Below are 12,242 nucleotides of genomic sequence, written 5' to 3' on the forward strand. Positions count from 1 at the left end.
TTTGAAAAGCCTAGCAAGAGACTTATATTTTCAAGCTGCAAACAACGAATTTTAATAGATTTTTGAAGACTTTTTTTTTTCTATATAAAAAAGTAAAAGACTTAAATGCTTATTTGACCCCTTTGATATTCAATACTAATATTTAATCCATTTTGAATGGAAATTTATCCGGTTTGTTTTCTTTGAGAAGTATTAGATTTGTTAATTCTTTTTACATAATACAATTTTTAACACGTGACATGTACACATGATAATTGTTTTAATTTTTTTTCCATATAGAATTTAGGGAAAAGTACAAAAATAAACCTTGTGGTTACACCTGTTTTCGAACAACACCTATGTGGTTTAAAAGTTTGCATAATGGTACATTGAGGTTCATTCCGTTAGCAAACACATACCAAATTGACTAACGGTGTTAAAAGTCAAAGGAAAAAGAGTTAATTTAATCCTTATATTTATTTATTTTATAAATTAACCCCATTTAATATCTAATTATCACAAACAAACCCCAAAATAAAAAAATAAAAATTACACCATCTTCTCCATCTCCATCTCCATCTCATTTTTATTTTTTATTTTTCTTCTCCTTTATCTCTCATCTTTTTCTCTCTCTTATCTCTCTCCTCTTTCTTAATTTCTTTATAAAATCAATTGAATTTTGCTAATCCATCAACAACAAAGAAATACAAACGAACTGATATTATTTGAAATACAAATCGTCGGCTTCTTTGTGTTATTGAATCTTAAAGACATATTTGAAAACCAGTTGTGTTATTGGATCTTAAGACAGATATTATCTGTGGGTCTGTATGCTCCCCAAAACCAATCAAATTTCTACCACTCAATGCTTGAACTTCCGGACATGGCGGATAGTAATTCAACCTGAAACAAGAATCACTTTTCTCATCTTTTAACAGTTTACTCAACACATTCCTCGGCTCTATCCCCAATCCATCCGCCATTAATTCCAACACTTGGTAACTCATTCTCTTCACTTCCATTACATATTCCTCCAAAACACACCTGAACAAAAACAGAGCATCTTAGTCTCTCTCAAAAACAGAGCAAACATTAAAATTGAAAAAATAATAACAATTACCTGATTAGGACCAATTCGTTTGTTACCATAGCCAAAAGGATTGGGAAGAGCAGCTTTGTCTTTTTCAGATTGAGGGAGATTGAAGAAACTGGTAGTTAGAGTTTCTAAATTGGACATGAATTCCAATGAGACACCATGATTAACCAATTTGAAGAACCCGAATTCGTGACAGGCATCAACTATGAGAGACTTAGCTTGGGGGTGTTTTTGAGGTCTATCACTGGAATTTCAGTAAACAGGGCTGTGGGTTTGCATGTTTTGATTAGGGAGTAATGTTTTGATCGTATGAGGTATGGGAAGCTGAAGATTTTCAATTCATGTCTACTTCTTTGTTTTCGATGGATTAGCAAAAATTCAATTTGATTTTAGAAAGAAATTAAAAAAGATGAGAGGTAAGAGAGAGAAAAGAGAAGAAAAATAAAAAAAAATAAAAAAGAGATGGAGAAGATGGTGTAATTGATTTTTATTTTTTATTTTAGGGTTTGTTTGTAATAATTAGATAATAAAGAGGTTAATTTATAACATATAAATAAATATAAGGACTAAATTAACTCTTTTCCCTTTGACTTTTAACACCGTTAGTCAATTTGGTATGTGTTTGCTAACAGAATAAACCTCAATGTACCATTATGCAAACTTTTAAACTACATAGGTGTTGTTCGAAAACAGGTGTAACCACAAGGTTTATTTTTTTACTTTTCCCTAGAATTTATGTGGATAAATAAGAAAAACAAATAATTTCTTATATATTCACATAGTAAGTGTATATGAAAAAGGAATTAAAATAATTGGCACGTGTACATATCACATGTTAAAAATTGTATCATGTAAAAAATTTAATAAACCACAAATTTTTTCATTTAAAATGGGTCAAATATCACCTATGAGAATACTTCAGGAGACAAACGTAATCAAATAATACCATGAGAGGCAGATAACAAAAATTTGGATACCACATAAGCTAAATAGGGCACTAATTCAAAATAAATATCTTATTTCTATTAGCTATTAAGTGAATATAGAAGATAATAAATGGATCAAATTTCACCTATAAAAATACTGAAGAGAAAAATGTTACCAAATAATATGATAGAGGGCAAATAATAAAAATATGAATACCATAGGAGCTAAATAGGTTTAATCCAAAATAAACATGGTACTCATGATTTTTTTAACTCAAAACACTTCATTAATCAGCAGGACTAATTACTTACATAAGCCACACCGGGATATTAAACTGAAAAAACTTGCTAGTATTGGAAAGAGTATGTCGTGCCATCGCGTGAGTGACTCTATTTGCTAAGTGGGGAACAATGGACGCTATATAGTCCGAACAAATACTAAGTATCTCCTTACAATCTAATATGAGACTACCAAAAATCAAGAAATCTTAGCTTGTCGAAGCTAGCCCGTCCACCAGTATATATTACTCATGTTTATTGGTGCAAAATCATATTCAATTTTAAATTTAATTTTAGAGTAAATATGAAGAATGATTTATTGTGTATATATAAATTTTTTTTGTAAGGTAGGGGTGTATAGTTTATGTATATAATTTTAGTTTTTATTATGTAATATAAAAAAAATATTGTTGATGCGCTACAGCAGCTCTAGTATCCATGAATCCGATGTTTCAAACATCGGGTTCCTTACAATAATGACACTGGTATATTACTTACTCGTGTCAGTTAACTATTTAAACTAATAGTAGCATTACAATGAAATTTTCTTTTCTCCCAACATTCTTTTCAAAATTATCATTAAAAGAAGCATTTTTAAAGGAAAAATTTGCTTGCTTGTGACAATATCATTTTCTTAAAATATAATGTTTAAAATAAACATGACGACATGTGAGAAAGCCTCGGGTCAATAGATTAACTTTGATATATCCATCATCTAGTTTGAATGTTAAGTCGGTTCCAATAGATTACCCGTATGAAGATTCTTTTTTCTTATATAATTGTAGACATCGAGTCGGAGGACCTGTGACGAAAACCTGAAAACAAGACGGTCGAAGCAATTGATTCCGGAAGTTTTGAAAATATATAAAGAATAATAAGCGGAGGAAAATTAATGGCACGGCGCGGGCACGCGACGGCATCCCGCACACGGACGACAATGGTCGAACGCCCGCTTGACGGCTCGAGACGTGCGCGCGGCGTCCGTCGAACGCACCGCGAGTGGCACGCTCTCGACGTCCGAGCAATGCCTGGGACCGCTGGCGGTGCGCGCCCTCGTGAGCCGTTGAGCGCACGTGCCTGGCAGCGTGAGGCGCACGTTCGGCGGCCGCGATGTGCGAGCGTCTGGCTGCGCGGAACGAGCGCTCGGCGGCCACGGAGTGCACGCGTCCGACGGCGCGGGGCACGCCCCGAGGGTCGCCGGGCGGGCACCCAACCACGTCGGGCGGACGCCCGACGAGGATTGGGCGCTCGCCCAACGCCGTTGGCGATCGCCCAACGAAAGTTGGGCGATCGCCCAACTCATGTTGGGCGGCCGCCCAACACTAGGTTGGGCGGCCGCCCAACCACAATGGGCGACGCCCAATTTTTTTTGGGCGTCGCCCATTGTTCCGGGATCCGTTTCCCTATATAAGGGCACGGATCCCAAGGTGAAAAAGGGGGGGGGCCTTTTGAGGAGAGGAAAACTTTCTCACTCTAAACATTTTTAGAGAGAGAGTGTGGATTTTTTTGAGAAAAATATTTTTTTTTCTCAAAAATTCCAAATTTCCTAAGTTCAATTTTTACTAAATTTTTCATAAAAAAAAACGGAAGTTCGCGGTTCGTGGAATCAATCGGCTTCGACTGTCAGATACCGAATCAAAGGTATTATCCGAGGACTAGACTCTTTATTTTATTTAGTTTATTTCTCTCCTTCTATTTATTTTTTATGCTATAGTTTTTATTCCTTTAATCATTTATTTATTTTGTCACGTTTTATTTAGTTAGCGTATTTATTTAATTTTCGTTTCGTGTTAAATAAAATTCGGTTTTGTTTTAAAATAAAAACCTCGTTTTGGATATCCCAATACGAACCGTGATCCGATAAAAAGGTAGTTCGGGTATCGAAAATGTTGTAATTATAAGTTTTTATTTGAAAGAGGTTTCCAAATAACGTTTTAAAATGAAAACATCGTTTTAGGAACTTCCGTTTTCAACTATGATCCATCTTTGGTAGTTCGGAAGTGCAAAACGATTGAATTAGATTTAATTTAAAGCTTTTGAATAAATCTGGAAAATATTGGAGTGATGCTGTAATTTGCCAATTCTGTCACTAAATGCTGTTTACCGACGGATTTTCCGTCGGTAAATCTGCTCAAATGTAAAAAATGTCATTTCGGTCCCTTTTTCTTAACTTTTAGACTTTTAATCCTTAGTATACATATATATAGTTAATTAATATATGATTTTCAAATTGTTTTAGAACTTTAACATATATGATTATTTTAGGAGATTGGTTTTTTCCATTTTTACTCTATTTTTATATATATGTATATATTATATTACCTTCCTTTTTATTGTTATCCATTCAAGTTACATTAAATTCTATTTTAAATGTTATTTACTTGGGCATTTTGGGGAGATAATTAGTAGATATTAGTATATATTATTTTTGATGTTTAAAACTATAATAATTATGTATATATGTAGTTTTGGGATAGTTGGGTTATTTCATTGATTATTTTTTTTTTATAAATGTTATTTTCCTAGTTATAAGATTCATTTGCTATTTTCAACACTTTTAAAATGTAAATGTACTATATATAGTATTTTCATATATGTATTATGTAGTCCCTTTTTATTAATTTTTATTCTCATAATCTCCTTTTGATTTAAAGGTATATGTATATGTTAAGTTATTTTCTTTATTCTTTTGGCCCATTCATGGGCCCATATTTCAAGTGGGCTTTGTTGAAGTATAAATGGTGGTTTAAATGGATTTGTTAATGTGATTGTAATAAGTAGAGAGTCCATTAAATAAGTGGGGAAAATAAATCACAAAAAAAAGAGTTTTCAAATTGAATTATTTAAACTAATGTTTTTTTTGTAATGTAAATAAATAAGGAATTCTTGTTAATATTTCAAACCGTCTTCAAAATATCACGTTTTAAAACCTTAGCCCGTTCCAACGACGGATTAAGTGAACATTGTAATTAAAATCGTTTTCTTGGCAAATAATAGAGTTTTGAACCATTTCCTTAAAGAATTTGTACAAAGTAAAATTGACTTGTATGTTTAACCACGTTTTCTCATTAAAGGTTTTTATCTCAAACGTTTTCAAATATTCGAGTCGTTCCAACGGCGATTCGAGTGAACTTCATCAAACGGGGTTTAGAAACGCACCTTAATCGTTCCAACGGCGATTAAGGTGCGAACCATGTAAATAAATCCGTTTTGGGGGAAATAAGTTAATGTAGAATAAGCACACGACATAATATTTAACACGGTTGTAAATAAACCACTTCTTTCTTCCCCCTCTCTGTGTATGTATAAACATAAATGGGTGATTCTTTACTGGTGTGGCTTTTCAATATCATATGCTCAAAACGGTTTCTAAAAAGAGAAAGAAAAGGGTTTCAAATGAATTTTAAACTTAAAGAAGTATACGATTAGTCCGTTATCGCCTAACATGCTGAGTAGGAGGCCGGTGGTTCATAACCGGGCGATGTCGGGGTGCCTAGTAGCCTTTCTCCGGAAAGGAGCTAGCCTTCTCGGCTCGTACCTAAGTTTCCCGAACCCACACCGGTCTCCCGCAAGGGATCGGTGTTCATTTTTCCATTCGTGGGTGGCAACTCTTCCATATCTCCGAGCTCCGGTCCTGCCGAGCAGCTTGATTCCACGATTGGTTACTTTCGACGCCAATCACCGCTTACGTCGCCATGAGGTTGTCCACCCCCCGGTCCGCCCGGGAGATTAGGCCGCGGTGCCTCGTCTAACAAGTACTGTAGACACCGAGTCGGAGGACCTGTGACGAAAACCTGAAACAAGACGGTCGAAGCGATTGATTCCGGAAGTTTTGAAAAATATATAAAGAATAATAAGCTGAGGAAAATTAACGGCACGGCGCGGGCACGCAACGGCATCCCGCACGCGGACGACAATGGTCGAACGCCCGCTTGACGGCTCGAGACGTGCGCGCGGCGTCCGTCGGACGCACCGCGAGTGGCACGCTTTCGACGCCCGGGGCAATACCTGGGACCGCTGGCGGTGCCCGCCCTCGTGGGCCGTTGAGCACACGTGCCTAGTGGCGCGAGGCGCGCGTTCGGCGGCCGCGACGCGCGAGGGTTTAGCTGCACGGAACGCGCGCTCGGCGGCCACGGAGTGCACGCGTCCGACGGCGCGGGGCACGCCTCGGGGGTCGCCGGGCGGGCACCCAACCACGTCGGGCGGCCGCCCAACCACAATGGGCGACGCCCAATTTTTTTTGGGCGTCGCCCATTGTTCCGGGATCCATTTCCCTATATAAGGGCACGAATCCCAAGGTGAAGAGGGAGAGGCTTTTTTTTTGGGGGAAAACTTTCTCACTCTAAACATTTTTAGAGAGAGTGTGTGGATTTTTTTGAGAAAAATATTTTTTTTCTCAAAAATTCCAAATTTCCTAAGTTCAATTTTTACTAAATTTTTGTTAATATCGGGAGCTCGCGGTTCGTGGAATCAATCAGCTTCGACTGTCAGATACCGAATCAAAGGTATTATCCGAGGACTAGACTCTTTATTTTATTTAACTTATTCTCTCCTTCTATTTATTTTTTTATGCTATAGTTTTTATTCCTTTAGTTATTTATTTATTTTGTCACGTTTTATTTAATTAACGTATTTATTTAATTTTCGTTTCGTGTTAAATAAAACTCGGGTTTTGTTTTAAAATAAAAACCTCGTTTTGGATATCCCAATACGAACCGTGATCCGATAAAAAGGTAGTTCGGGTATCGAAAATGTTGTAATTATAAGTTTTTAATTTAAAAGAGGTTTTCAAATAACGTTTTAAAATAAAAACATCGTTTTAGGAACTTCCGTTTTCGACTATGATCCATCTTTGGTAGTTCGGAAGTCCAAAACGATTGAATTAGATTTAATTTAAAGCTTTTGAATAAATCTGGAAAATATTGGAGTGCTGCTGTAATTTGCCAATTCTGTCACTAAATGCTGTTTACCGACGGATTTTCCGTCGGTAAATCTGCCAAAATGTAAAAAATGCCATTTCGGTCCCTTTTTCTTAACTTTTAGACTTTTAATCCTTAGTATATAAATATATAATAATATATTCTTTTCAAATTGTTTTAAAACTTCAACATATATAATTATTTTAGGAGATTGGTATTCCATTTTTTATTCTAATTTTTTGTATATGTACATATTACTTTCTTTTTATTATTATTCATTTAAATTACATTAAATTCTATTTTAAATGTTATTTACTTGGGCATTTTGGGACATAATTAGTAGATATTGGGGGATGAACATATAGTCTTTTTGACATTAGGATTATATTAATTATGTATATATATATAATTTTGGGGTATATTTGGGTTATCTTAATTATTGCTAAATAAAATTATTTTGAGTGATAAAGGCTATTTTCCTATTTATGAATTTCATTCACTATTTTCTTATGTTTAAAGTATAAATATATTATTTTCATTATTCTTTCTTATATATGTATTAAATAATATATTTTCTTTTACTCTTATTTTATGTCTTTTGGGCTAAAATGTGTAAATATATATCTATATTATTTTCTTTATTTCTTTTGGTCATTTATAAGTCCATGTTTCAAATGGGCTTCACTTGGAAAAATTAAATTTTGGGCCTAAATGTGTTTATTGATGTAATTATAATAGTTAGAGAGTCCATTAAATAATTGGGGAAAATAAGTCACAAAAAGAGAGTTTTCAATTAAATTATTTAAGCTAATGAGCTTTCTTAAATCTCTAATGTAGATAAATAGAGTCATTTTGGTTGATATTTCAAATCGTTTTCCAAACACCACGTTTTAAAACCTTAGTCCGTTCCAACGACGGATTAAGCGAACATTGTAATCAAAATCGTTTTCTTTGTTAATAACGGAGATTTTGAATCGCTTTCTTAATGAATTTGTACAAAATAAAATTGACTTGTATGTTAAACCACGTTTTCTTATTAAAAGGCTTTTACCTTAACGTTTTCAATTACTCGAGTCGTTCCAACGGCGACTCGGGTAAGCTTCATCAAACGGGGTTTTAAAACGTACCTAAATCGTTCCAACGGCGATTAAGGTGCGAACCATGTAATAAACATCGTTTTGGGGAAATAAGTTAATGTAGAATAGACACACAACATAACATTTAAATACGATTGTAAATAAATCACTTCTTTCTTCCCCCTCTCTGTGTATGTATAAACATAAATGGGTGATTCTTTACTGATGTGGCTTTTCAATATCATATGCTCAAAATGGTTTCCAAAAAGAGAAAGAAAAGGGTTTCAAATGAATTTTAAACTTAAAGAAGTATACGATTAGTCCGTTATCGCCTAACATGCTGAGTAGGAGGCCGGTGGTTCATAACCGGGCGATGTCGGGGTGCCTAGTAGCCTTTCTCCGGAAAGGAGCTAGCCTTCTCGGCTCGTACCTAAGTTTCCCAAACCCACACCGGTCTCCCGCAACGGATCGGTGTTCATTTTCCCATTCGTGGGTGGCGACTCTTCCATATCTCCGAGCTCCGATCCTGCCGAGCAGCTTGATTCTGCGATTGGTTGCTTTCGGCGCCAATCACCGCTTACGTCGCCATGAGATTGTCCACCCCCCGGTCCGCCCGGGAGATTAGGCCGCGGCACCTCGTCTAACAAGTGGCGACTCTGCTGGGGAAGCGAGAAATTTGATTCCGGAAGGCATGCACTAAGCCCTTAACGGGGACGGATCGTTTTACTTCTTTTCGTATGCATTCATGAGCATTATTGCAAACCCTTTGGGTAATTTCCGCGAAACCTCTAGCGAGAGTCCATTCGTCGCTCGAAAGAGGATAGCGTAAGTTCCCCCTTACAGTAAGGCGCCAGAGGGTCCCCATCCATTCGTTAGGGGCGAATCTGTGCGGTCCTGTGAGGTCCCGCGGTCAGCCGTGTCAGCATATAGTAGCCTTAGAAGTTTCCATAGGATTACCCGTTACTATTTTTGATGTGATAAATGAATCAGTTCGTGTTTTCAAACCGCCATGATACGTGTCTAATCCTAAACTATGTAAAGAAAATGAGACGATGCGTTAATATATACTCATGAATCGACATACTAGTTACCCTAAAAACATCGAAACGATTTGAACTAAAGACGACTTAGTCATCTCATATGAATGAACATGTGCGACCCGCCTTGTCCCTTTCGGTGTCCCGATGAAGGCACGTGTTCAGGAAATACGTTATGATGTAAGCACGTATTAGTATGAATCGGTTCGGTGTTAAGGATAGTTACATTTCGATACAAGAGACTATATTAACGGTAGCCGTTATTCACATTCTTTAAATAAATTGGGATAAAACGAGATCACGACGAAACGAAAATGAAGAACATTTCTGTTTCGAACGACCTTGTTGTAACGTGAAAAGTTTCGCACAAGTAGCCCGTCCCTTCCGAATAAAAGACGAGCTTTTACGTTATGCCTTGCGTCATTCTTAAAAGAAATGGACGTGTCCGCAAAAGGTGACTAAGAAAAGAAAAATGAACTAAAAGACTAAAATCATTCCGAATCTGCGATATATGTCAATCCCGAGAGTGCGGGTTTTGACTAACGACTCGATCATTTCGACCGTTACCAAAACTGCAAGAAATATGGCCCGATGTACGTGTTTGCTTAAATCGTGCCTAAAGGAAGGAAAACGGTGATATCCTCACTTCGAATAAACACGCGATTCAACGAAACGTTTATTTTCTATAACCACACTGAGATGATATATCCCGTGGAGTGGGAGGAACAAAGAGTTGTAATTAGCCGAAAGATTATCGTGCGCTCAAAATAAGACTCGCCGTCTTTTCACGTAGCAAAATGAGCAAACGGATCCTCGACGCTAAGAACAAACGCGTTACGCGATGAGTCCGTTCCCTAAAATAAAATCCAAAAGTGATTCCATCACTAAATAAACACGTGGTTACGTCTCTCGATAGATCCAAAAGGTCCCGTTGTAATCCAAAAATCGAGACATGAACCCACACGAACAAAAGGGAACGAGTCATTGACAATAACGAACGATTGGACTAGAAGAATAACTCGAACCACGTCTAAAAACTGAGATGCGCTCAAAGGGAGTCAAAACCCGAATTAATGCGTCTCACGAAAGGACGACAGACGAGTTATTCTGAAAGAACAATCCAACTTGGTCGATTTCTTAGTCACTGAACGTTGATACGTCAAAACGAACTGTATTGTCTGATGAATGATTTATTTTCCCGCAATAATCGACGACATCACGCGTCCCTTGGACCGCAATGTGAGCCAAAAAACCAAAATCCTAGGAAAGAGACCTGGACCAACGAGTGTGTGGAGGAATAAGGGTGGAAGAGAGATGTTGTGATACATGTAAATAGAACTAACGTTTGTTCTTCTTATCTTATAATCGTAAATAAATAAACGCACACACCACGAATCATGCATATGAAATCATGCATACATACTAATGGATACCGTTCGCGCAGACGTCATCATTAAGCGGTTGTGGTTTCGCGAGAGTAATCGGCTTGTCAGACAGTTTGATCAGCTGCGAGTAGACAGTTCCGAATCAGTAGTTGTGGCTCCTGAATCATCTTCATCCGAGTATACTCAGTCTTTCGTCAGTATGTCTGCAACCGATGAGAAGGTGGCTGAATTAGAGAATTCTGTGAACAATATCAACGACCAGCTGGCCGTAATCTTGGCCCAGCTAGCTGAGTTAGCACTGAAGGACAACAAGAGTGGTAGTAAGCGTGCTGAGAATGAGGTGAACGATGGCCCTCGCTTTGGGAATGAGGAGGATTATCAGGATTATGTCCGAAAACAGTTAGAGAAGGAGAAAGCTAAGGAAGAGGAGTGGAGGCAACACATCACACATGAAGTGCAGGACTTGCGCGGAGGAAGCTCCGGAAGTCAGGATTTCTATAACTTGAAGAATTGCTTGACAGCAACAGCTTTGCCTCTGAAATTTTGTCTCCCCGACATGAAAAAGTTCGATGGAACTGGAGATCCCACCGCTCACATGAATCAGTACGTTGTGGTAATGAAGCACACGATCCTGACCGAGGATCAAGTCTTGGGGCTGTTTAACACTTACCTAGAGGGGGCTGCCCTCACATGGTTCCATGCGCTGCCAATGGTGACAAAGAAGGATTGGAAGGAGTTAGCGAAGTCATTCATCGCTCAGTATAGTTTTAACACCATGTTGGAAGTCACTTTGAAAGAGTTAGAGAGCACTAAGCAGCAGGCTGGGGAATCCCTTTCAGACTTCGTGAAGAGATGGAGGGCTAAGGCCGCGGTCATGAAACAGAAGCCGCTTGAGCAAGATCAGATCCGAATGGTGATTGGCAATACGTTGCCGTATATTAAGAATGAGTTGAGATATATGCCGTTCACAGATTTCAATCAGATGTATAGTTATGCCTTGACTGTCGAAGGCGATGGGGAGCCGAAGAAAGCTTATACCAAGTGGACGAAGTCTGGATATAGTGCCGGAGGGCCTAGCGCGAGTACGGAATCTGCGACAGTGAAAGTGGTTGATCTTAATGCTATCGAAAAGAGGCGGTTCGCCAAGTTCGATCAGACCTATGCGAACGTTTTTGAACGTCTGCAGAAGAAGGGGTTGTTGAAAGCCCGTATAACAAAGCTCAACCTACTCCGCAGATTCAGGCTAGAGGGTATTGTGAATTCCACAGCAGTTATGGACATACGATTGAGAATTGTGAGAGGCTGAAACACGAAATCCAAGATTTGATTGAGGAGAAGAAGATAGCTGATCCTTCATCAGCAAACCCTTCCCTTAGGCGCAATCCATTGCCTAATCATAGGGTGAGCGTGATCGGAGTTGGTTTGACGGAAACTGTAGTAATGGAATCTTTTGAGGAAGATGTAGAGGAGTTGTTGGACTCCGTCGAAAGAAGCAATGTGGGAAATGGTTTGTATGTGTCCTTCTTGGGTGAGGAACAAGAGGAA

At 38.0% G+C, this 12,242-nt stretch overlaps 1 pseudogene; it reads right to left on the reverse strand.

The window, feature by feature from the left end:
• Positions 1 to 743: 743 nt before the first annotated feature.
• LOC136236053 (gibberellin 2-beta-dioxygenase-like) lies at positions 744 to 2,378 on the reverse strand (annotated as a pseudogene).
• Positions 2,379 to 12,242: the final 9,864 nt, after the last annotated feature.

Source organism: Euphorbia lathyris, chromosome 7, assembly GCF_963576675.1.
Source record: "Euphorbia lathyris chromosome 7, ddEupLath1.1, whole genome shotgun sequence".
NCBI classification, from domain to species: Eukaryota; Viridiplantae; Streptophyta; class Magnoliopsida; order Malpighiales; family Euphorbiaceae; genus Euphorbia; species Euphorbia lathyris.